Genomic DNA, 26,493 nt, shown 5'->3' with positions numbered 1-26,493 from the left:
TTTTTCAATTTTCTCAATATTTTTATAAGTCGATTGCACAGTACAAGGAAACAGAATATCACATAAGAGTAGGAACACCAGCAAACATCTGTTTGACACATAAAAAAAAAAAAAACTTAACACATAAACGCATGTGTTGCCTGCTTCTCAACAGGTGTTTATACATTTTGAAACGATGTGATATTCTTAAAAATCTAGGGAGGCCTCTGCTGAAAGCAAGAAAATACCTGCAGCCACTTAACGGTATTGCACAGCATTCTATACTCTAGAACAAGAACCGATACTTAAAAACCTAACTTAGACATACATTCACACGTACAACCGGTGGTAAAATAAGCCGGGGCATGCGAAAGGCGGCTAGAATCATAAAATCGCATCGCCGCGCCATCTGACGTTGCACTTCTGGTGTCGAGACATCACAGTTTGTGTGCGCATCCTTTCATGCTTGCAGCCATATCTTTTTGCTGCCTGCAGTGGACTAGCAGATAGCAGGCAGCGTTCGGCGGTGGGGGCCTACCTCATGCTCGCACTCTGACGTGTGCCCGCCGAACTGCGAGCATTACGCTCTGGATAAAGAAAGCAATCGCTACCGCCAAACACTGCATAAAATCAGCTAGTTCGCTGCAAGCAAGAAAAAAGAGAAAGCTGCGAGCATAAAAGGACGCTCACGCACATTGCGATGTTTCGACACCAGAAGTGCAACGTCAGACGGCACGACGAAGCCGTTTTATCTGATTCTGGCCACCTGTCGCATGCCCAGACTTATATTACCGCCGGTTGTACCAACCATTCTTTAATAGTTCATGGAGGAGTGGTGGCTGTTTTGTGTTCTCTCTCTTTGTGGGCTTTTAAGTGGTGCTTTTCTTTATAAGTCATAGGGCAGAGGTTGCACTCGAAACGTCTTTCACCAATGTGCACTCTCATATGTCTCGCTCGGGTTGAGTACTGTGCAAAGGCCATGGGGCACATCGAGCACACGTACGGCTTCTGCCCCGTGTGGGTACGTACGTGCTCGACGAGCGATTTTTTACGTGTAAAACGTTTTTCACAGTGATTGCACTTGTAAGGCCGGTCACCTGTGTGTTTGCGGATGTGCTTAATCAAATTGGTCTGCTGTGTGAAACTGCTGTTACAATGAGTGCATTGGTAAGGACGGTCACCAGTGTGTGTACGAATGTGTGCTACAACGGTTCCCTTTTTCGCAAAGTCACAGTTACAGTAATCACAACGGTATGGGCGTTCACCAGAGTGGGTGCGGAAGTGTTCCAACAGCTTGCTTCTTGAAACGAAACTTTTGCCGCAGGAGCTGCACTCGTGTCGCATCTTGCTGCCGAGGTCATGTCCCTGCCAACGTAAATTTCCTCCAGGAGGTCCACCATGCTCGTTCACGCTTCCCAAGCCTGCAACTGAAAGGCGGGGTATTTTTAGTAAGGCACAGGATCTTAATTATCAGACATCACCTCACCTGCACCTCACACATGTAGTGCCAAATTCATTATGCTGACATAAGAACTGTTTTGGAACAAAACTCCACTTTCTTAGGGCTCAGGTCTCATGCTCTCATGAGCATTACGCGATAGTTCCAAAAAGCAGGCAGCATTAAAGGAACCTTTCGGAAATATTTTCATCCCACAGCTCTGCAACAAAACTAAAGAGCACCTAAGGATGTTGGCTCAGGGTTCATTCTACCACCTTGGATTGCAATGAATACATGACAGCTGACATATATGAGCACACAGCACTGAAATACATTTTTGAAGAGAATAAGAAAAATTAAATCAGAAGGAAACACTCCCTCTTGATGCACCCTGCTTATTGTGCAATTCATCAAATGCCTAAAGGTGGGTTAGAATATCTGAGGGTGGAAACTACAAACCTAAAGCAACAGACAGTGTTATGGTGGCGCCAATGTTATGTACATGATCAACTATAAACATCAGTTGCTGATGCTGAACCACAACAAAACAGACTACTCAGTACAACCAAATGCAATAAAATGCACAGAAGGAACATGCTTCGGTTCCCACTAGTTTGCAAAACAAAAGTGGATTCTAGGAAAATGTACAGTTACTACTTTTATGGGCGAGGTTTATCATTAATGCCAAACTAAAGCACAATAGGAAAAAAAGGCAAAGAATTAAGCTGGAAGGCAGTAAAACCACCACAATATAACAAGAAAAGACATTTGCAGAAACTGCAGCCCCTGCAGCACAAGAAACAAGCTCAAAGATGATACACAAAAGGTACAGACCGCCAAATGGCTACTTATTCCACTGCATGCGTGTTTCTACTAAAGCCTTTTGCATTTGGTGAATAAACATGGAGAACCACTGTGCTGTGCCAAATCATCATAAATATTGCTGTATACTCATGCCGTTTTCTGCATACTCAGACACAATATTGCACACAGCATTGTTCACAAAGCTCATCATTCAAGTGTAAGAAATGGCGTAAGGGGACACGGCCTCATGCAGCACACAGTGTGCACGGACATTAGGCATCGAGATCATTGTTTCCACTACTCTACAGCTATCAGTAATAAGTTATTGGGGATCAGAATGCTGGGAGAAGTTATCTTGATTCTTCCAGTGACAGCTTGTGTTATTTGGCTTGCCAATGATGACCTGCAAAATGAAAGAGGAAAGCAGTTAAGCGCTACAAAAAAAAGACAATAGAAGCAGTGGTACTAATATCTTCAGAAATTCAACAACCATAATTTAGCAGCCTTGAATGGATTTGAAAGGCAGATTAGTAAGCTACAATGAAAGTGGTACTAAGGGACCTAACAGGGTGGTAGCGGTGACTGAAATGCATTTGGTAGCAGAGAGGAATGGTTCCTTTGTACAACAGGAGTATATTTGAATTAATGCCTAGCGAGACTTTTCAGCATAAACAGCTAGTCTGTGCTATTCCAGAATGTAAGGACTATTGACCATAAAAAGATTGATGGCAGAACACATGTAGCACACACCATTTCAACCACTTCCTTCTTGAAAGCATGATACTATGCAACGTTGATTCGCAGCAGTTTTTCTACCCTATAAAACAGCAGCGCATGCAGAGTAACTTAACTCATGCAGACGTGAATACCAGAATCAGACCACACATTAGATTTCAAATGTGTGTGCGTCAGTGCGTTTTAACTTCCTTAACACTGTACTTTGAGTCTCAATATAATGCCAGTTTCACACATAAACATGACTCACAACCAAACTAGCCCATTTCTGCAAAGTTTGAGTGCAACAGAGTTAATGACTAAGCTGCAAGAACCATTTACACACTCTCCCAACAAGGAAAAAATGAACGGTCAGCATGTCTGAGACACCTAGATGCTCTGGAGCTTCTGCAAACAAGAAAAAAGCAATCAATCAGTACCATGCTTTCCTTACGCTGTTATGCTTAGTGGCATAACAGCTGACACAAAAATGCAGTTGCGTTCAGCCTATCGCATCAGTTCACAGCCAAGTAACGGCTTCAGAAGGGCATTAAGAAGCACTTAGTTTTTGTTAAAGCCACAGACTAAGTTGACGAAAGTGCATGTATGCAGATAAAGTAGACAGCACAGGAGCATGGCAGTATTTCTCAACTCAAAGTAATGGCCACTTACTCCATGACATTAACTCAAGGCTGCTATACCGAAAAGATGCATGGCCCCACAGTTAGTTTCCCCAGCGGTAAAGATACAAACACACCACAAAGTCTCAATGCTAATGTAAGTCAAACTGCAGAGGCATGATGTATGACAAAATTGTGAACTGACAAAACACAAGAGAAAATTTTCTACCAGCAAGTGCAATACACATACACATAAATGATCCATCATGATGCCACACAGCAACAGACATAAAACGGCAGATGACAATAACTTGAACTTCTGAGCTGGTTTTTAAAACTGCAATTGTGTAAGCTGCAACAAGTGAAAGGCTTGCTGTAACCGGTAAAAGGCTAAACATCTGAGAGCAGTGGCCAGCACAGCAAGTGCTATGGATGTGAAAGCTGACATGAATGTGCAGTCTTGCATTGATAACAGTGAGAAGAAGTGAGTACACATGTTGAAATGCCACCAAAGTTTGGCAACACTACAATCCTGATTATTAAACAGTGAAACTGCGTTAACAGGATTATAGAATTTTCAGAAAACGTTACAAACATGAACAGTGACACACAAAAAATGCCGATTTTTTAGAAAGTGAGAAGGAAAGAAATGGAAGAATAGCATGGTTATCCCTTTTCTATCTTTCTCAATAAAAATTAAGAGAGCTCCTGAATCGGACACACAAACCATGCCACACCAGATTCCGGCTACGGTTCTGTGCCTACTTGCACTCCCCACTAATGCCACTAGAGCACCCACATGCAAAGGGCATTACAAAAACAGCTTGCAGGCTAATCCTTTATGCTGCAGGGTACCTTCTTGTTGCACTCCTTTTCACGGAGCTCCAACAGAAGCCCATGCATTCTTGGAGGCTATCATCTCATATGTGTGCCTAAAATCCTATAGTACACCGCTAGCTGTACAAGAAGTGTTGACGACATTTGGCACCTCGTGTAGTAGCAACTGTGCACCAGATGAGCACAGGTGCAGAGAAGGGGCAGAGTGACCTTTACACAGGTGGTGCTATGTACCCTAATGGATGGACAAACAGGCACAGCACATCAGACGTCAAGAGACTAGACAAAAGGTAACCATACAAAGCATTTTATGCATTATAAAATGCAACAGCTCTCTTGGCATCATATGCGAATTCATTTACCAGAGCCAAATAATGTTTTCCCACAAAACTAACTTGCTGTAAGAACAGTAAGGCACTCTGTTTTTTCCCTCTAAATGTATGCACCAGGCACACATGCAGAGTTTAAACAGGTCAGCTTTGTTCGTAAAAGCAATACCAATGGCAATGCAAAGTTTAAATTAACCCAACAAGCACTGCCCCAGTGGAACAAGAAGCAGTGTCAGCCACACGTCACAATTTATATTTCAGCCATGCACGTGTGAGGTTCAGCTGGCTAATGTCCTGTGGGCAGAAAATATTTAAACAGCACCTGTGTGCCCTTGTATGATAAATATGCATAGATATTTTTAACAAGGAGCTTGTCGACACAAGAGGAAGGTGGCCAACTGAACCACTGACACAGCTCAGCTGGCAATGCTTGTCAAATTTAACACTGCTAAAAAGCATCCGAGCTTTGTGGAAAAGCGTGCTCTTTCACTTTATCGGATTTCAATCTTTTTTTCACTTTATAGGATTTCAAATATTTCTGCTTGCACACCTTCAAAAGTGGCACTGACATGGGTTTTCACCCGTGTACTAGCATGTGACAACAGGTGTAAAGGTGAGCCAACAGGCTGCTCCGTTCCATGGAAATAAGTCTCAATAGCATGCACGGTCGTCACTGCGGATGTGTTGTCAGCTGGCTTCTCATGTTCAAGATTCCGCTGCACTGGTCCAGCTGCTTTCCTGCATTAACCTGGAAATTCTCACAGAGGTATTCTGTCACTGCAAAGTGAGATAACGAAGCCTGTGTTAGAAATAATGAACTATTTCCCTTATGCATTGTTTTTTTTTTTCTGTTTGAGTCAATTTTTTTTATACATCAATTCCGTCGTGTCTGGTTCTGACATTTGCTTGGAATGCACTTGTGTTTTCTATTTTGTACCTTTAGTTCCAAGTTTGTGTCAGTTACCTTCGTTTTTGCACATCTCCTCTCCAATGTACAAGTGCACCTTCATTATCAACATTTTCAATGAAACGAGCTGCTGCAGTGGCTCAGTGGTTATGGTGCTCTGCTGCTGGCCCGAAAGATGCGGGTTCCATCCCGGCCCCGGCGGTCCGAATTTCGATGGAGGCAATATCCCAGAGGCCCGTGCAATGCGGGGTGGTTGAAATTTCCGGAGCCCTTCACTGCAGCTTCCCTCACAACCTGAGTCGCTTTGGGATGTTAAACCCCCCTAAACTAAAATATTTTCAACGAAACGTGGAGCTCCTCCTTATCACTGCTAACTTTGCTCAGCAGCCACAAGTGAGTGGACGCAGAACCATGACACCATGTTTAACGTCTCAATTTTGAAACAAAAGCGATAATTTTCGTCAATGATGGTATGCAGCTTATGCCAGTAACTCAGCTAACAAAGAGCTCAGCAGCAATGAGAGAAGTGGGTAGACATAGTGGCCAAGTCGAAGGTTAAATATTGCGACTGATGAGCAACACCACCAGCATGAGACAACAGTATTACGATGTCACAAGTCTGCTCCAAACAGAACTCTTTCTCAAGGACAACGGATCAGTAGAAAGTTGCAACTTGCGCAACAATACGCGGTCATTGGTTGCACTTCCACTGTCAAGTAAGCTCTCCCGTGTCCATTATCAAACACACACATAAACAAAACAGAGAATTGTTACCACGAAACAACTGCAGAAGAAATTGCCTCACAAGCCTACTCACAACTGCATGCTAATTTACGATAAATTGGTTTGGTTTAAGGGGCTCAACATCCCAAAGTGAGTACGGCTATGAGGGATGTCAGAGTGGAGTGCTCTGGATAATTTCAACCACATGGGATTCTTCAACGTGCGCCGACATAGCACACTACATGGTCCTCTAGCATTTCACCTCCATTGAAATGCGACAGCGGCTTCCGAGACCGAACCAGAGTCTTTCGGGACAGCAGCCCACCGGCACAATCACTCGGCCACCTCGGTTAATTAGATAAATGTTCATCCGCAGAGTAGCAGAAAAGTTCTACGCAAATCTGTACAGTAGCCAATGTAATCATAGCGTTAATGAGAGAAAAAGTAGCGCAGAGCAATGTGTCATCCCGCCAGTAACGAAAGAGCAAGAAATCCTTAGGAGCAATGCAAAGGGGAAAAGCAGCTGGGGAAGATCAGGTAAGAGCAGATCTGTTGAAGGATCGAGGGAAGATCGTTCTAGAAAAACTAGCCACCCTGTATATGCAATACCTTATGACCTCAACCGTACCAGAAGCTTGGAAGAATGCCAACATTATCTTAATTCACAAGAATGGAGACGCCAAGGACATGAAAAATTATAGACCGTTCAGCTTACTATCTGTTGCTTACAAGGTATTTACTAAGGTAATAGCTAATAGAGTCAGGGCAACCTTAGGCTCATAAAGGATATTCCACAATAGATCATATTCACACTATCAATCAGGCAATAGAAAAATGCGCAGAATATAACCAACCTCTATATATAGCCTTCATTGATTACGAGAAAGCATTCGACTCAGTGGAATCCTCAGCAGTCATACAGGCATTGCATAATCAGAGTGTAGAAGAGCCTTATGTCAAAATACTGGAAAATATATATAGCAAATGCACAGCTACCATAGTCCTCCATAAACTCAACAATAAAATTCCAATGAGAAAGGGTGTCAGGCAAGGAGACATGATCTCGCCAATGCTATTCACCGCCTCTTTACAGGAGGTATTCAGAGGCCTGAATTGGGAACAGTTGGGAATAAGAGTAAATGGAGAATACCTAAATAATCTGAGATTCGCTGATGACATTGCCTTGCTGAGTCACTCACGGGGTGAACTGCAAATCATGATCAATGAGTTAGGCAGAGCAGAATGCTGGGTCTAAAATTAACATGCAGAAAACCAAAGTGATGTTCAACAGTCTAGCAAGGCAACAGCAATTCACAATTGGCAGTGAGTGCCTGGAAGTGGTAAAGTACTTAGGGCAGGTAGTGACAGCTGATCCGGATCATGATAGGGAAATAACTAGAAGGATAAGAATGGGGTGGAGTGCATATGGCAGGTTCTCTCAGATCATGAATGGCAGTTTACCAACTTCCCTGAAGAGAAAAGTGTACAACAGCTGCATCTTACCGGTACTCACCTACTTGGCAGAAACGTGGAGGCTAACGAAAACAGATCAGCTGAAGTTAAGGACAACGCAGCGAGCCATGGAAAGAAAAATGATAGGTGTAACGTTAAGAGACCGGAAGCAGGCAGAGTGGGTGAGGGAACAAGCACGGGTTAATGACATCCTAGTCGAAATCAAGAGGAAGAAATGGGCTTGGGCAGGGCATGTAATGTGAATACAAGATAACCGCTGGTCCTTAAGGGTAACAGAGTGGATTCCAAGAGAAGGCAAGCGTAGCAGAGGGCGGCAGGAGGTTAAATGGGCGGATGAGATAAAGTTTGCAGGCAAAGGGTGGATGATGCTGCAAAAGACAGGGTTAATTGGAGAGACATGAGAAAGGCCTTTGCCCTGCAGTGGGTGTAAAAAGGCTGATGATGATGATGAAATGTTCATTGCTGAATTCACCCTTTTCCCCTTTTTATAGTTTTATAGGCCCTTTCAGATTAAATAAAATAAACGTAAATGAAAGCGAGACGGAGCTCAGGCCAGCAAAGCTTTGCTGGGCTCAATGCATATTGAAGACAAACAAGGAAGCTAAGCCTGAAAAAGTAATAAAAAATAAAGAAACAAAAATAAACAAAACAAGAGTCAAGCACAGAGTCACACGGGTATTGATTGATAAGCAACAGCTCAAAACATGTATGGAATGCTAGTGCTTGTTCTGTGCATGTCTCCCTCATGTCTAAGTCTTTTGTGCTGTTGCTTAACAATGTATTACCAACTCGCCCATCTAGCTATTCTGCAGGCTAATCGGAATGTCTACAGGACATTTCAGCCACCACGCCACACCTTTTGGTAGACTTAGAAGCATCAAGTGAGAATGGATAATCTTTCTGTTTGCACATGCCAGAAAAGAATATTCAGTCTCTTCGATTTGTGACAGCACTGTGGCCTGAACAATGGTCACAGTGCCTTGTTGCTAAGCTCCAGAGATGTGGAACTACCTCCAGGCCCTATATGGAACATCATTCCAACACTGGGAACTATTCCTGAGATGGCAAAAGGAAACAAAAAACACTGACCGATCTTCAAAACTAAAACAAGAAGGATCAAGTCTTGCAAATCACCAGCAAAGAATGTTAGTCATCGAGGACAACAAATGACTATACAGTAAAAGCTCGTTAATTCGAATTCCAAGGGGCCACCAGGCCAGTTCGAATTAACCAAAATTCGAACTAACGAAAGTGAGCAAAAATGGACGCGTTTGATGCCCGGACGCGTTCGCTTGCCACCAGCGCAGCTGTCCCTTTTAAATGTTACTGTTCTGTCGGGCTGGAGCTTATAAAACAAAGCCGTCTCATCAGCATTGAATATATCTTGTGCCGAGTAGCTTTCTAAGTACTGCTGCAGAGCACCGCTTCGCCACGTGGCACAAGTTCCTGCGTCCACTTCTTTGGCTTCTCCGGACAACACCTGGAAGACAAGATTATGTCTGTCTCGAAAGCGGTGAAACCATCCTTCGGAGGCGCCAAAACCTTCCACATTCATGCGCAGGGTGAAATCGGCCACCTTCGCCATGATAATTTGGCCGCTCAGTAGAATGTCTGTGCTTCTCATTTCCTTCACCACGTGACCACAGCGGTCACAATTTCCGGATACTTGGCTAATCGGAGCCTTTTTTTTGTTGCTGGCGAAATCTTCGGCTTCGTAGGCATCCTCGATGGCCTTCCTATTTCGGACGTAGGTCGACAACGTGCTTGGTGGCATCCCGTGCTTTTTCGCGATTTCCACTTTGCTGGCCTTCCGTTCGTCCACCTCGCGTAAAATCGCCACTTTCTCCTTCACCGTCTTAGCGCAGTATTTCACACGCGAACACATCTCGCGGACGCAAGCTCACAGCAAGCGGCGTGCAAAACGAGGGCTAAAACACTAAAACGTCGTTCCTCGAAGCAGTCGCGGCAGGAAAGACTGGTTAGTACTTGTTCCAGCACCCTAGCGGCGCCCCGATGGTTTTGTTATCTATCGTTCTGCCGTGAAAGCTTCCAACGAGGGTTTTCAACAGCGGCGCTTGGCGGCGCGCAGTTCGAATTATGGGTGGCGGCGCCAATTTTTGAGTGAATTAACGAGCTGTTACGCGCATAGACTTCTATGCACTGCGGACCGGACCACGATGACTATTTCGAAATATCCAAAATTTCGAATTAACGAGTTGTGAATTAACGAGCTTTCACTGTAACAGACATTTTAAAAAAACCTAAAAAAAAGAACAGCAACAAAAGGGGCGATTTATAAAACAGATGCAAATGAAGAGTCAAGGACGCAAATCAGGATTCAAAGTCGCTTGAAGTTAACAACAGAAGTCGAGGATGTTTCAAAGTAAACAACGCTGAATCAGACTCGGTTCAACCTAACTCACAGTAGCAAGAGCACAAAATTCAGGACATGGGCAGAATACAGTGGCACTTTGCAGCAAATGGCAATGCCCCTAACATTCGATAAACGACTTGAGATGATAAACACTGTCAAAAGGTAGGACCAATAGCATCTACACATGGAAGCTCAGAAGTTCCTGATAACCAGCGACAATAAAGACTCCCAGAATTGCAATACTCGATTCAGAAAGTGTAGTCGATAAACTCTGCTCAAATGGAACTGCAATCTTATCCACAGTAAGTTGTAGTTGGCACAAAACTTGGAAATAATTTTCCTTCTTGTCTGCAAGGAAAGAGGATCACAGTACGATAGGGCAGCCGTACCAGTTAAAACCAACAAACTGCAGGCAGTACACCAAACCATTTCTAGTTCCGAGGCCTGCCTATCAAGGCATATTTCTCGCCACCCAACATGCACCTCATTCGGCCATCTATGATATGAAAGGGCACCTCTCTGGTGTATGCATCGGTCACCACCCTCATTTTTGTCAGCTCCAAGGCCGCGCATGAGGCAGCTCCAGCACAGCACTTCTGGATATGCATCTATGCGACCTCTGGCTCTTCCAAAGACTCGCTTAAAGGGCAAGAGATTTCTGACAACTAAGCAAGTCAAACACAAGGTATATGATGGCACCCCAAAAGAGCAGCACGCTTTGAAAAATGGAAGGAAGGCTGGATAGTGGGTGTGAGGTGGCATCGCTCTGTGTGGTAAACCTTTGATAAATGAAAGAAAGTTTGCATACCTGATATATACGACACCTATTTGCTGTATTGTCAGCTCAAATGTGTCCATTTGCGAGATTGCACAGCGAACAAAAGTACTAGAGAGTACCAGATCACTCTCTTCTAGAGTTTCACCAGTCCTCACGTCAAACTTGACTCTATTACACTCTTTATAGTAAAATGTGTGGCATGGAATTGAACGCGGCAACAAACACCAGTACCTGGCCTGTAAATAAAGACCCGCTAGTATCTACATAAAGTACAGTCAATATTGCACTTGGCAGCTCTACTTGAAGATAGCTGCCGCCTCACATAAATGCCATCTGTGACAAATCTACAGGAAGATGTCTTATCTCCAGAAAACGGCTCTGTAAGGCAGCATCTGGAGTTGGATTAAATGCCAATAAAACTCTTGTTTGTCCTTAGAGTAAACAGATATAGTTCGGGCCTCATATCAGAAAACCTTCCCAGCCAAAAATTTACCCAGTGCTATCCCTGAATCTGGCATCCCCATTACGAGACATAAGAGCCAATTCTAGCCAAACAGAATCTGAAGGCACCATGCAGTGATGCAAACTCATGTCATAATCATTAAAAAAAACCCTTCACCCCCTTTTCATCATGTACCTGTTAAATGGGTTGATTGTGCCCTTCATGTGCGTTCAGCGAGCAGCACCTCTACTTGTGTTTTCGTCTCGTAGCTATAAGCACAAATCACAATTAAGCCACTACAAAAACCCATATTGCAGCTAAAACAATGCACAAATCCAAAGTGAAAATGTAATAAAGCATGAAAACGTAATTAAGAAATGTTTGAAAGAGAAACCTGACACATGGCTCTTTCACGTTTGCTTTCTCCCTTGCTCCCTGTTCTTTAGCTTTGCACATTCATGCAACGAAAGCCTAACATGCCCAAAAATCACAGCGCAGCAAACCGAATAAAATAAGACAAATGTGCTAGACAAGCAACCAATGCAAGCATTTGAAGGAACTCAAGTGTGGTGCTATACTGCACACAAACTCTTTGCTGGTGCCATTATTTGATTACAAGGTAAATACTGGGCCCCTGCATTAAACACTGCACAAAGCACACTTCTTTCACAAAATCTAAATGGTGGGCATCCACCTGACAGCCATAGCGTGGCTATGGCTGTCAAGTGGATGCTCACCATTTCTACACGGCACACTGGTTTGCCTATGGGGATCACTACAAGTGCTAGAAAAGGAAAATACAGTAATAACCAGCCAGGTTGTACCCGAGTCTCGCTGCACTAAGTAGTTTTATGGCCATGGCCAGCTTTTCTTCTCGTTGCTGATCAAAAAAGCATATGGACGCCATTTTGCAAATGGTAATTTTCAGGGATATACGCAAATCAGCTTCGAAATTCACGGACACTCCATGCCATTTGTGCAAACCATAGACATTTGGCATGCTCAACACACAAGAAATGTGCTTAGCACACCTATTAGGAGTGTGCCAACCACACCACTGCATCAAGGCATCGTGTGAAAATGTTGCCCCCCAACCAAGCCACAAGAGGGTGCCTCATACTGAGTAAGTGTTTGGTACTGCTTTCTCCACGTTCTCATGCAGAATCCAGAGAACGGCAGCGCTTTTAAACGCCCAGCCTTAAGGCCTTGCAAAGACAAACCCACTGCTGCCCACTTAAAATTTTGTCTAAACTATGTCAACAGTCTTATTTACTGCAGTCCTTGAAAGTGAACAGGTCCCATGTGCACTCTTGAATCTTGTAGGATGACCTAATCTTCACTCAAGGCACAATGAGACCACTCTCTTCCTCTGCAAGTACAAGCACTGGCACAGGGACTACACCGCAGCATGCCAAGTGTTCACTCCTGCTGCAGGTAGAGAAGGTACTCCTTCTGCAACGACTGGGGGATCTCTGTCTGGTGGATGGCCTCCGGAGACACAATGCACCGACGAATCTCTTGGAAGCATTTCTCCTTCAGTGAGTACACTGCATCAAAAAAGGGCAACTCTGCACTCAAAAAGATTTTCAATGACCAAGTATGCAGTGCACAACATGGAGAAACAGATGGGATAGTCTCACAAATAATTTTTGTCTCAGACTTAAAACTACTTAAGTGCACACCCCCTTTCAGCCATGTTATTACTGTAAGGAGAGGGAAGTGCAAAACTGCAGAGGCCCTCCATATTAAGAAACGTATGCATGGGCACTCAGCGAGGACTAGGATAGGTTTCTTGTGCCTGATGCGATTGCCTATTCTTAGCAAAAAAATAAAATAAAAAAACTGATCTTGCTTCACTACAGGTCATACAGCCAGTGGCTGCCTACTCTTCTTTTTTTAAGAGCGTTCCCTACCAGTTCTCTTTCATCTGAACAACCTTTCTCCCGACATGCATCGTCATCATCATCAGCTGGACTACGGCCACTGCAGGGCAAAGGCATCTGCCACGTTTCTTCAATTAACCCTGTCCTTTGCCAGCTGCAGCCACCGTGTCCCCGCAAACTTCTTAATCTCATCTGCCCACCTAACTTTCTGCCGACCCCTGCTACGCTTGCCTTTTGTTGGAATCCACTCAGTTATCCTTAAGAACCAGAGCTTACCTTGCCTTTGCAATTACATAGCCTGCCCAAGCCCATTTCTTCCTCTTGATATTTCGACTTGAATGTCATTAACCCGCATTTGTTCCCTCACCCACTGTGCCCACTTTTGGTCTCTTCACGTTACACCTATCATCATTCTTTCCATGGCTCACTGTGTTGTCCTCAACCTAGGAAGAACCCTTTTCTTTAGCCTTCACATTTCTGTGAGTACCGGTAAGAAACAGCTATTGTATAAAATCTCAAATCCACATAAATCTTCAAACAACAAAGACAACATTTTTGAAACTTCATTTAGAGACCCATGGCACCTTTTAACCTATTTCAAAACCAAAAAAGATACAGGAAGGGGGCAGTTTCCCCAGATATCCCATTAACAAATTTTGACGAAAAAAGTGTGCAAATTATACCTGCAATAACTAAGACAAGGATCCCCAAGTGCAAGTTTCAATAAAATTCACAATACTCTTGAACAGCCACAACACTAAGCCAATACAAATGCACCATCATGTACCTCATACAAACGGAACAGAAAAATTGCAAATTTCAGGGTTTAACCTCTCGGGCGCCAAATGGGATATGAGGGATGCCATTGTGGAGTGCTCCGGATTAATTTAAACCACCTGGAATTCCTTAACATGCACGGGCATCATACAGCACGAGCATTTTTGTATTTTGCCTCCATTGAAGTACAGATGCTGTGGCCAGGACCGAACCCATGACCTGGGATCACCAACCAAATGCCAAACACACAGAGCCACCACAGTGGGTGGAACAACTAAACAAGTGAAAACAATAAAACCTCAGGAGGCTTTCTTTCTTTCACTCATGTCATGGCGAAAACAACGAGAAACTTGCACGGACAGTGCACATGCCCAAAAACAGATTTTCTTAAGTTAGATGTAACTCTTGCCAGCAAATGATATGCACCCAAGAGGACACCCCTGAACTTGCAATGTAGTCCAAGCGTGCATTACTGCAAGTCAAGATCAGCAGCACTCTGGCTTAGCGCAACAATCCTGCTAATCGGGACAGCATACAAGAACGCTTTGGGTCTACGACCCTACACCACAGACGACAAGCTGGAAGCCCTAAACGTTCATAACACCTTCGAAGATATACAAACACCCATCCTACTATCTCAGAGAGAGCGCCTTGTCAGAACAGAGACAGGCAGGGACATATTAACAAAAGTAGGCTACCTTGCAGACCTACAGCTTATTCAATCCAGAGTGAATCTATCGCCAGAACACAGGGTGCGGGTACATGTAGCCCCAATACCAAAGAATATGCTATCCACACAGGGGAAGGCAGAAGAAAAGCCCAGGTAGACTATATCCACCGAAAAGGGGTACGGAGCGCTAAGGCAGTCTACGTAGACTCAGCTATGCACCCAAACAAGTCAAGGGCTACACCAGTGGCGGCCATAGTAAACGTTAATCTCCTAGAAATCATGAGCATGACACTCACGGAATGCACAGTCACCGAGGCAGAAGCCGCAGCGATTGCACTAGCCATTCAGCACGGGGATGCCACAAACCGAGAACTACACATAATCACCGACTCACTGGTGGGATGTCGGCTCCTCTTAGAAGGACGAATACATAAGAGGCTGCATAAACTAACAAACTGTAGCACCTCCTCTGACCCATCGCTCAACCAACAAATCACCTGGATACCAGCGCACTCAGGACTCGAGGGCAACGACGTCGTGGAGAGCATAGCTCGAGGATCTGCAAACCGATCAGGCTACACACACACACACACGACGCCCAACTAGACATGACACCAATACCTACGGCCTATAACCCCAGATTACAACAGTTTCGATCAATGCGTCAACTCCAGCCCCCACCACACAAGTAGCTGAAAGCATAGGGGGCTAGGGACTGGAGGCAGCTCGAAACCAACGCCGTCCCAAATTTTCATAAATACAGCATAATATTCCCTGAACACTACAATGACGCATTCCCGTGTTGCGACGAGACACCCACAGCATACCACGTCATGTGGAGCTGCATTGGCAAAAAACCAGACAACCTACAAACACACTATCACAAACACACTATGCACGAAGGAGCAGTGGGAGGCTGCTCTGTCCAGCCCTGACCTGACGATCCAGCGCAACCTGAGGTCTCTTCGATTTGGCTGCACTCGCTGCACTAGATCCGTGGAGTTCTGCGCCGATGCCGCCAGCGTGCAGAGTCAGTTCAAGTGCAGCTTGGCAGTGGCTGCTTCCAAAACAAACGAATGGTCGAGTGCAGGCTTGATTGTCTGCTAGCCTTGGCGTCGCTACCAAATTAGAGCCAACCGCGTGCCGCCACAATCCCGAACCATGTTAAGAATTTTTCAAGCAGGAAATCCCAAGGAGTGTCGCCATGAACCAACCCCAAGAAATTTAATTAATATTCGTTTCATATAAAAAAGGAAGGTGCTGCACGTATACATGCAGACGATTTACGAATATGCGCTGAAATGCTGCCCATGAGGCTCGACCTGACCGCTTAGGTTTACAATTATGACGCCATGAACAGTTCCTCACCTCTTCCGTTCAAGGGAGAACTGAGCGAACTGTCATTGTTCCATTTAGAGACTACAGTCATATCTTGTTCACTTCTTCGACCTACACATGGGCGCCGCCATATTGCTGCACTAGAGCTACAATTCCACTCCGGAGAGTGCAAGCCAGCCTAGAACTCAAGCTGCACTATTCTGACACTTTTGCATAACGAAGACGAAAGTGCAGCAGGTGCACGCTCCTCTGGCAAAACGAATGCAAAAGTGCTGCACTCCTTGAACCGGCGCAGAAAGTGCAGCCAAATCGAAGAGACCTCTGGTGTCCCCGGCAAGAGAAACAGCCATTACCACTGGAGTCCTGACATAAGGACACCACCCGGTGCAGAAAATTCTCAATAAATGTTTCTTCTACTACTACTACTACTACCATCCATGGTAATGGGACACTCGCTTGTTTTATTCCATGAGCTGAATCACATTCAGTGTTTTTTACATGCAATCATATTCTTCATTCAGTCAGTTATTTGCCCCTTTCCACATGACATCAAGTGTGGTGTTAATGCGGTTTCTGGTGGCATTAAATGCAACTGAAGCTATCTGCCTAGCTCAGTTTCGTCATGTTGGCCACAGTCAACTCTACAAAATTACCTGCACTGTCACCCCGACACATCTGCCAGTTGTTCATTCTGCCACTCAAACCTGTCCGAGAGACCCTCCAAAGGATGGAGGCCAAGAGGTCCGTACCAGGAGGGGTGATGGGCACCACCAAGCGCCTAAACTGAAGTCGTCCATCGGGGCCAAAGCCTGAAGGCACAGGTGGTTAGAACACTTCCTTGTGATGCACTACCAGGCGGTCATGAGTCGCGAAAGATCCACAGGTGGTTCACAAATGTCCACATGCATAGCCTGGAACGAGCAACAATACACATCACCATCTATGGTGACCAACCGCTCTAAGCAGTGCCAGCAGCAACAGTATGCATCAGAACTAAAACTAGGTAGCAGTGAAAATAATCACCTACACAAAAGGCCTGGCTGACTGGAATTTTCCACTCAAGCTGCAGTCTTGCAGCCAAGTAAATCTCTTACATATTATCTCAACATCACCAACTAAGATGACAGCAAAAAGGAGCTCGTAGCAGTTTCAAGCACAGACAGAAAAAAGCACGCAATGTCACATGCATGAAAACTATCTGCCAGAGAAAATTTTCATGCTATCTGTCACAGTGATCCTTTTTCTTTATTACTGACCATCAACCTCTAACACTGTTCTAACATGTGCCAAACAGGCTAGTGTTCCTCCTTGGGTACAGGTCTTGCACATATGCAAGAAGCAGCCATATAAGCAACATGCAAACAACTAATTCAGTACTGCTCTTTGAACACTGTACTCTGCCTTGCAAACTTTTTTTTTTTGATAGACCAACACTAAACATCAAATCTGCCCTCCAAACTGTATCTGCACTACTAATGACTCCAAGGTATTTAAAGAGCCTTACCAAATAAATTATCTCATTTCTGATTTTGTACTGAACACATACTCTGCACAGTCCCAAAGCACCTCTGCTCTTGATGGCCCAAGTGGACTCCTGGAAGAATCTTTGCCTTGGAAGGTAGACTCCCGTCAACCCATCCAATATTTCGTTCAGAACATTTGTTGAGAGGAAAAAATGCTGTGGTCTATATGGATCAGGCCGCTGTTTCCAAGAATAGTTTCCTAGAAGATCTAGCACATATTCGTGCAGAGTACACAGTGAGCCTGACAGATACAGAGAACTTGCATACAGCCTCAAAGTACTTCACATAAACAATGCAGTGGCCAAAATATAACAGATCATATTAAGATCCTTCACAAGCCCAGTCATGAGCTTGAAACACTTATGAAAGGAAGCATAGCAGAGGTGGTCCCTTTTAGACACTGAAACTCAATGTCCCTTTAGATCATTGAACATCAATAGAACGTAGCAAAAATGTTTGCTTTCATGGGATGTAACATGAAAAAGAGACTCAGGCTATGAGGGTCACCATAGCGGACTGCTCTGGATAATTTCAACCACCTGGAGTTCTTTACCATGTATTGACATTGCGCAGTACGCGGGCCTCTAGCTTTTCGCCTCCACTGAAAAGTGACCACCAAAGCCGGGATCGAACCTGCGTCTTTCACGTCAGCAACCAAGCACCATAACCGCTCATCCACCACAGCGGCTCAGCATAGCAAAAACAGTCTACACGAAAGCATTCATTTTAATTCAGACAAAATTTATGAAGTCTTTGGTTTTTCACTGTCTGAAACAAAGCTTCAAGTGCTATTTTTGAAACCTTCAACATACTTTATTTCTGAAAATCCAGTTTTTATTCACGTTCAATCGCTGGCATGGTCCCGGCATTCAACCACCAGTTGCGGCCCCTCTCCAGACTTGTGGTAATATTCATTAAACTCTGCACATAGTTAGCACCAACATCATGCAATATATGACACATGAAAGAGCAGCTAATACCGGTCTTTCTGCCAATCCGTTTATCCCCATCTGCACCAACGTACACTTTTCCTGGAAGCTATCCTCGACACCCAAAGGTGGTGGCCATGACATCACGTGCAAACTATCTGTGCAGCTGCATAGTGATTCATCGTGGTTTGTCTTTTTTTTTTTACTCTTCTCTATTGCCAGCACAGACATTGAAAAGTAACAAGAACTGGCCGAGACTTCAGCGAAAATTCTTTAGTTTTCCAGTGAACACCTGGCCACCATTCACTAGCATCACAGAACTCAGGAGCTCATTGTGCTCACTACAACCACAACAAGGTCAGCTATCTTAAGTTGGTCACACAGAGAGGAGCCATTCTGACACGGGTATCCACTGGCAGCCTCCAAAATTAACTGCTCCATGTCAAAGGAGCCTTTGTCAAAAGTACAGAAACCAAGGGGTTTGCTTCTGGGCCATGCTGTCTGGCTCGTTAGTCATCGCCAGTGTTTCAAATCTCTTGAAAGTGGGAGGTACACTCGCCCTCCTAAATACAGAACTTCTAATTAAGGATGCCACAAGAGCCCCGCTACACACAAGAGCTCTTGAGGTCTACTTTAGACAAAAGCTGTATCTGAACATTGCAAACACATGTGCAGAAGCTGCAAAGTGTGGCACTTCTTTGACACTGCCCCAATCCAAAACATCGAATGAGTGGCCTCACTGCACTCAAGATCGCAGCCATTAACACCTCAAAAGAGTACCAATCATGGAAAAAAAAAAGCATCAGGACACCATGGTGGAGGTAAATCACCCAAGTTTTCCCCGAGACAGGGAAAGCTTCACAGCCCCCACACATTGTTCATGTATTTCCACAATGCCATTAGTACACATAGGTCACAGACCAGAGAACGTTTCCTTTTTATGCAAAGCGCTGAATAATCACACAACCAAAAGCCAACTAGAGCAATGGCATTTGGGACACCAAGGAAATGCATTTCCGCAGGCTTTCAGTAAAACAGGTAGCACTGCTAATTGGGCGACTTATGGCTTGCAAAAATACACGAGGTACACTTACTGTCCAATTTCTCGCACTCTTCCAGTACTGCATCTGCAAGGCCCTGAACTACAATGAGCAAAAACTTTTTTTCAATCTGCACTACTGAATAAATGAAAGCATCAGTAAGATGAGACATGGAGATACCATCTTTACTTGATCCCAATCTCACTATTACTTTCATACAATTCAAAGTTACCTAGCGTCCGCCACCACACCTGAGCAACCTGCATATGAACGCACCTTATTTGCGTCTTGGCACTAACTTGATTTGGACTCAGGCTCCTGTACTTGACTCCCCGAACCTCGTAGTTGAGACAGATGACGTCCACCTCACGGCGTGTCTTGTTCACAAAAAGCAAACGAAGCTCCTCTGCTTCCCCAGCCATGAATGCTGCAATTAAGAGAAGCCATGCCTTTTGTCTGGCTGTTCGCATCGCCAAATGGGCAACATGCCGGGCGACGGGCAAACTGTCTAGAAAGGTTTGCCCCACTGCTTGCTGGAACTGGCTGGAATAACCTGGCAGCTACTTGCACACAGCATCGTCGTGTAGACCTTGCACAGGCAATTCGAAGATTTGTGATATATAACAATCAGCAGAATAATTCCACGGCCTTTTCCGCAAACACTGGTGCTGGTTCCTATGCACAAGGAAGCCACGTACTGTACTGTAGTTGCGAAACATCTTGCCTTCACGCACGGCTCGATCGGTCAGCGCGTGTTACTTCAGTCCTAATCATATCATTCAGCTGTTCGTGCAAAGAACTTTAGGCACAGTTCATGACATGTCAAGTCTTGCAGCAGCAACAAAAAGTTAACAAACAGCAGCATGACCGTTTTTTGTTACGATGAACAAAACTTAAAACGTGCATTCGAAACATGCAACACCGTATCATCACCTTTGTGCGGTTAGCCTAAACCCCTAATTCGCCTAAAAGCAGGGTAGTCATTTTACTGTCAACGGCGCCATGCGGCTACAAAAGCATAACTTACTGCATTAAGAGGCAAAATGCGAATGCCTGCAGGGTCACATTCCACTCGTCGCGCGCAATAACCACTGTACTACAACCGCTGGGCTACAAAAGCATTCGGGTTATCCGAGCAGAACACTGTATCAGAGATTCAACACGCAGCTCAACTGCTAAGGAAAACAGACATCGCACAGCACACGGGCGCCTTAGCGTTTTTCCTCCATAAAAACGCAGCCGCCGCGGTCGGGTTCGAACCCGGGAACTCCGGATCAGTAGTCGAGCGCCCTAACCACTGAGCCACCGCGGCGGGTCTGGGAGCATATGGCAATACACCAAATCAGGGCGTACAGGGTGATATGGGATGGGCGCCTTTCGAAAGCAGAGAGGCTAGCAGTAAGATAGCATTTGAGGAACGATTGAGAAAGATGGAGGAAAAGCAGTGGGCTAGGAAAGTTTTCAGATACCTGTATATAAAGAATGTTGACACGAAATGGAGAAAGCGAACTAGAAAATTGACAAGCAAATATCTGTACAGCAGTAAGGGGGCAAATCAGCATTTATCGGTTAAGAAAAAGGTAAAAGAAACAGAGAGAGCTGTGGAAAACAGGGATGCTGACGAAATCGGCACTGGGAACATACCGGACCTTTAAACAGGAAATTGTCAATGAAAATATCTATGATAATTGTAGGGGAAGCTCTTTGTTGTTTAAGGCCAGGACTGGAGTTTTGCGGACTAAAAGACGTATAGAGTCAGGTACCAGGAGATAGACACTTTGTGCATTGCGTGCGGAGAGGAGGAGGAAACGGCTGAACACTTGACACTTTTCTGTAAAGGGCTTCATCCCGTTCGTCTCTGTCCCTTGTGTTTTTTGTCACGCTACAAGCATCCCCTCGAGCAAAATGAACCACCTCACCCAGCAAAATGTTTTATTGAGCTACAGTGGAAAGCAGCGGGGCTGACTTACCCTAGTAACGTTGGACTTACCCAAGGCATTGGGGTTTAGGGATAGTGAAGGGAAAGTGGATTTTAAGAGGTTAGAAGTAACCACGACCGGCTTTATTACTTAGCGACCTGCTCACTACGCCGGCTCCTACGGCGGCGCGTGTCCGGGTAAATATCACGTGACTCTTCAGGAGGGACAGCGCGCCGCAACAGGTGGCGCCACAAGTTACCCTCATATCGGCAGCGCCCGCCGTACGCTTCTGCTAGCTTCAGTATGCTTGCGCTGGAATGTGGCTGGTAGGCCGAGTTAAACCGCATCGTTTTTTAAGCACGCACCGCAAAGACGTGTTAATATTCTTCAGATGCAATAATCGTGGACAGCTTTCTGTATGCAGTGGTTGTTACGAGCGCGAGCTGTCAGCAAACAGGCCTGCGTCTTTGGCTCATGAGTGCGCGAGAACAGCGCAGAAGCCGGCGTCTCGCGCTCGTAGCTTCCCCTGCATAGCCACAAAAAGCTGTACCTGACTAGAGGCTGCTAGTGATAATATTTTTTTCTTCTCAAAGCAGCAGTTTTGCAGTTAAAACAAGCTCAAAGAGCGGTTGTACTGGCGAGCGCGGCTCTGGTGCTACTCGAGCGGCGTTTTTTTTTTCTTCTTGCGCGCGCAGCTGCACAATTTCAACACGATTGCTTCTGCTCTGTACCTAGCAGCACTCCAGGGCGAAGTCGTGCTACTTTCCGCCGATTTATGATAAAAAGCGCGCCACGGACACTTCTCACTCACTTGTTTTCAGGAGCGTTAACCTGATAATCATTTCAAGACGCACTCTACATGAAAAATAAATAAAACGAGACTCGAAAAGCTCGTTTGCCAGACAAAATAGCCGGTCGTGGCCAGACCTTTATTTGACGCCAGCCAGATCCTTAAACTTTCAGGACCTTCCAAACGAAAAATGATGAATGCCAAACCAAAATCACGTGATTTTGGTTTGGCATTTATCATTTTTCGTTTGTCGTGCTTTTCCGTGAGATCAGACGCAAAGTTGGACAAAAATGGCTTCATAAACTTGTGGACAATCACCTTTAGCAAGGCCCTTCTGTGAGGCTCTGTGGTGTCCTTCGAGCACACAAACAGCGGATTTTTTGCAAGTGATGGCAGCACTAGGTCTGCAAACTTCTTAAGCAGCCTTGGCCCCCTAACAAGCACAGGATCCACACTTGATGCCGCACCTTCCAGGCGGCTGACGAACTCTACGAAAGCCAAGGTAGGGTACGACAGCCCTCCCCGGTCCATGCCTGCTATGATAGTAGGGTTGGGCGGGGTAAAACGAGACAATAATTTGCAAACTCATACTGTTTTTACACTTTTATTTCAAAAACCAGAAGAATTGTACAGGAGCCTTCCTTGGCATCTTATTTAAGTGGTCATCAGCAAAACTCAGAAAGCTTGCAACATCACAACTATGAATATTCATCAATTATAAAAAAAAGTCCCATTTGTCTCATTTTGCCCCGACCCACGGGGCAAAACGAGACAGAAGGTGGGGCAAAACGAGACACTTTGTCGAAACCAAACAAAATCAGTTCTTGCACTCGGAGCACTTGAAGTACAATCCATGGGGCCCTGCGCATTCTTCGTGAGCCCACTCGTGACACATCATGCATTGGATGCACAAAGAACGAGGCGCCGTGTTGCTGCATAATTCTTTGCACACGAGGCACTCCCAGACACATTTGTTGCTTGTTAATCGCTTCGCAGAACGTTTTCCTTTCAGTGCGATATCCTGCGATTGAACACTGCCACCAACAGCCCATTCGTTCGATTTCCCGCTTCATTTTCTTGAGGCCATACCTGACTCCTTGGGAGGTTTTGCTGCAACTATCTTCGCCTTGTATGGCGATGAGGTCAAACCTATGCTTGTCTCCGACTTCCCTCTTTTTGCTTTTTCTATAGCAGGAACAGGAGAGAGAACTCGAAAGGTCGTGTCACTATGAGCGGGCTCATCATTGTCATCGGTAGAAGTAGGCGAGGAGCAGTTAGCGCGGGATTCGTGGCGTTGACCGCAAATTTGATGTTCCGCTGTGCTTGCCAATGGCGCTTCATCGAACACAGGATCATCCAGCGGCGCACGAGAAAATGGCCAAACACCACACTTCCGAAATCCATTGGTTATATTACTGATGTTTCCGGATCGTTCAAAGGCTTTGCTTACCAGCTCATCTACATTCTCCATCGTGATGCGACTCCCAATGTTGCTCAGCAGCCACTCCCGACATGCGTTGTTGTAGGCAGCTTTGAAGGCTTTGAAAAAGCTTACGTCAAGTGGCTGTAGCTTGTGTGTTTGATCCAAGCTGCTTCTTCCAAAGCACGTATCGACCATGCGTCTCCGGTCGTTCTGCTCGCCGTTGAATGACATTCTTAGTCACAGAGAAGGCTTTCGGTGCAGCGCGAATAGAATGTTTTCGCTGGCGCACGCTTTCTAGAGCTTCTTAATATTGGAAGGAAGGCCTCAAACGTTGCTGGCACATACCCATTACGAGGGAGTGGCCAAGACACAGGCGTTTAATTGCTGATTACACGAAAGTTTGGACGCGAAAATGAGTGATAATAGTATGTAAGCTGATAGATTGGAAGACGCAAGGACAAGGATCCTGTTAACTTGGAGATCGAAAACGGGACAATGGCTTAATGTGCAGAATAGTATACAATGCCTGTAATGCTTCAATGTCGCACTGACTGAGAGCGGGAAAAAGAAATTAGAATGGGAGTCGCTGCGTTTCTTGAAGAAAATTGTGCACAGCAGAGCGCACACTTCTTTTGCTTCGTCCAAGAAATGAAGCGCCAATGGAAAGAACAACCGCGGAGGACACAGGCAAGCCCCGTTGATGAAACGGAATTAGCAAAAGACGCTTCCTCAAATGAGAGAAGCGGCGGCAGAACAGCAGGAAGTGATCTATTGTATCAGGTTCGGCACAAAAAGGGCACAGTGGGGAAGCCGGCAGGCCACATCTGTGAAGGTAGAAATTTAGAAGGGGAACCCGGCAACGCAAGCGCGTGAAAGAGACCTCCAGTCTGCGTGAGAGCCAGTCTTTGCTACTCCAAGGATGCAGAAGATCCTGATATTTGGGAGATGATGTAAGAGCCGAGCAGCAAATTCCTGAAATATTGTGTAGCTGCGAAACCTCACCGCAGCTGTATATGCACACGTTGGCAGGACAGCAACAATTGGGCCGCAGAGAAAGACTCTTGCTAAGGAATCTGCAACCTCATTTAAGTGAAAGCCCATGTGACCTGGTACCCAAAGCAACCTTACCAAATTTAGATGGAGCGGAATCAGGAACTTAAAGAGGCATAATGCCCGAGACTCAGTGAGTGAGGATAATGAGGAGCAAATGGACAGAGAGTCTGTCATAACCACGACATGGGAAACTGTAGTTTCTCGCCTCGCTCCATGCAGCCCTCGTCGTCGTCCATGCAGCCCTCGTCGTACGTGCGGACCATTCTAGAAAACGAGACAAAAAAATGCGAGCTAAAGAATGCACTTTGCGCGAGCAGAGGCTGCAATTGCTTGCTGCGAGCGACGAACTGTCGCGTTTTGCCCCTTCCATAGGCTCCTACTCAATCAATTTTATATTTATGAAGATTACCACATAAGAGAACTGTAATTGTTTCCACAGCTATCCAAAAAGATGCAGTAACAACACACATACGTACCTTGTCGCTGTAGTTCACGGCTACGCTCCTGCTCATGTCCAAAGAAACGGGACGTCCGAATTTCGCACCTTTTTGGCGGGACAGCCACTCCAGTGACTCCACGAATGTCGCTCCAAAATTTTTTCCGGAAGTGGGCAACTCAAGATTCCTGCCGTTTTTAACATACATTTATTGGACACTTAATCTTGGTTTAAGAAACCTACTTAATCTAAAAGGTTTTACGCTAGATGTCGCTAGACGAGACATGTCTCATTTTGCCCCATGTCTCATTTTACCCCGCTCTACCCTAGTAGATTGAGAGGCTGGTGCCCGCAAATTAATGAGACAGCCTTCACATGCAATGCAGTCTTGCTGTGCGCCCGCTTGATTTACAGGGCGGAACGCAGCAATACACCATCGCGGGCGATGATTTTCACGGCCTACGAAAGATAAAGGCTGTCAGATATAATTAAATTCTTAGCACGTATGCTGAAAGCAAGCAGAACAGCCGGAAACACAGTTCGCAGACGCGCACAAAAACACAGCCAAGAAGCAGCGACTGCTACCGCTACGCCAGCCCGCACTCGGCGTCGGGGTAAGTTGTGGCGCCACGGAGAGCAGCGGCGGTCTAGCGAACTAACAAATCGGGGGCTACGGAGGCGGCGCCGGTGGACAGGTCGCCAAGTAATAAAGCCGGTCGTGGAAGTAACCTAGCGAAGGTTATCTGATTGGTGGCTAAAAGCAAGACAGGAGTAAAATTTCACAAGACATGGCTAGGTGGCTTTAAAGCCCCTCCATGACGCTACCGCTTTCTCGGAAAAAAACGTCATGGAGGGGCTTTAGGTGGCTTGAGCCACCGCCCGATCATAGCCTCCTATATTTTTTCATGCCCGCGCAGTGGTGGTGCGGAGACCGTCCGTCGCCCTCTCCTTTCCTCCTCGATTTACGCCTCGGCTCTCCGCGAGAGGCGCTCGCACCCCATACTTGTAATGAATATGTAATGAATAAAGCTATACTTGTAATGAATATGTAATGAATAAAGCTAGTAGGAATGCAGCTGTCATGAAAAATAGGGCACTGTGGAATTACAATAGGTATGAGGTGGTAAGAGGGATCTGGAAAGGGGTGATGGTCCCTAGCCTGACCTTCGGGAATGCGGTCCTGTGTATGAGGCCAGATGTTCAAGCAAGGCTGGAAATTAGGCAACGGGGAGTAGGGAGGTTAGCTTTGGGAGCACATGGCAATACACCAAATCAGGGGGTACAGGGTGATATG

At 45.5% G+C, this 26,493-nt stretch overlaps 1 long non-coding RNA gene across 7 annotated transcripts; it reads right to left on the bottom strand.

Annotated features, from left to right (window-relative positions):
* On the bottom strand, positions 1 to 26,060 carry LOC144115989 (uncharacterized). 7 transcript variants are annotated; one of them, XR_013311648.1, is made up of 5 exons: positions 25,908 to 26,060; positions 21,549 to 21,644; positions 19,855 to 20,005; positions 16,836 to 16,997; positions 11,006 to 12,965 (listed from the first exon to the last, which is right to left on the bottom strand). It is a non-coding gene; the product is annotated as an uncharacterized LOC144115989 (long non-coding RNA). The 7 variants fall into 7 exon arrangements; XR_013311647.1 differs by lacking the exons at positions 21,549 to 21,644; positions 25,908 to 26,060 and adding an exon at positions 25,240 to 25,794; XR_013311649.1 differs by lacking the exons at positions 21,549 to 21,644; positions 25,908 to 26,060 and adding an exon at positions 22,606 to 24,083.
* Positions 26,061 to 26,493: the final 433 nt, after the last annotated feature.

This window comes from Amblyomma americanum, chromosome 1 (assembly GCF_052857255.1).
Source record: "Amblyomma americanum isolate KBUSLIRL-KWMA chromosome 1, ASM5285725v1, whole genome shotgun sequence".
NCBI lineage: Eukaryota > Metazoa > Arthropoda > Arachnida > Ixodida > Ixodidae > Amblyomma > Amblyomma americanum.
This window is presented reverse-complemented; position numbering and strand designations above follow the sequence as displayed.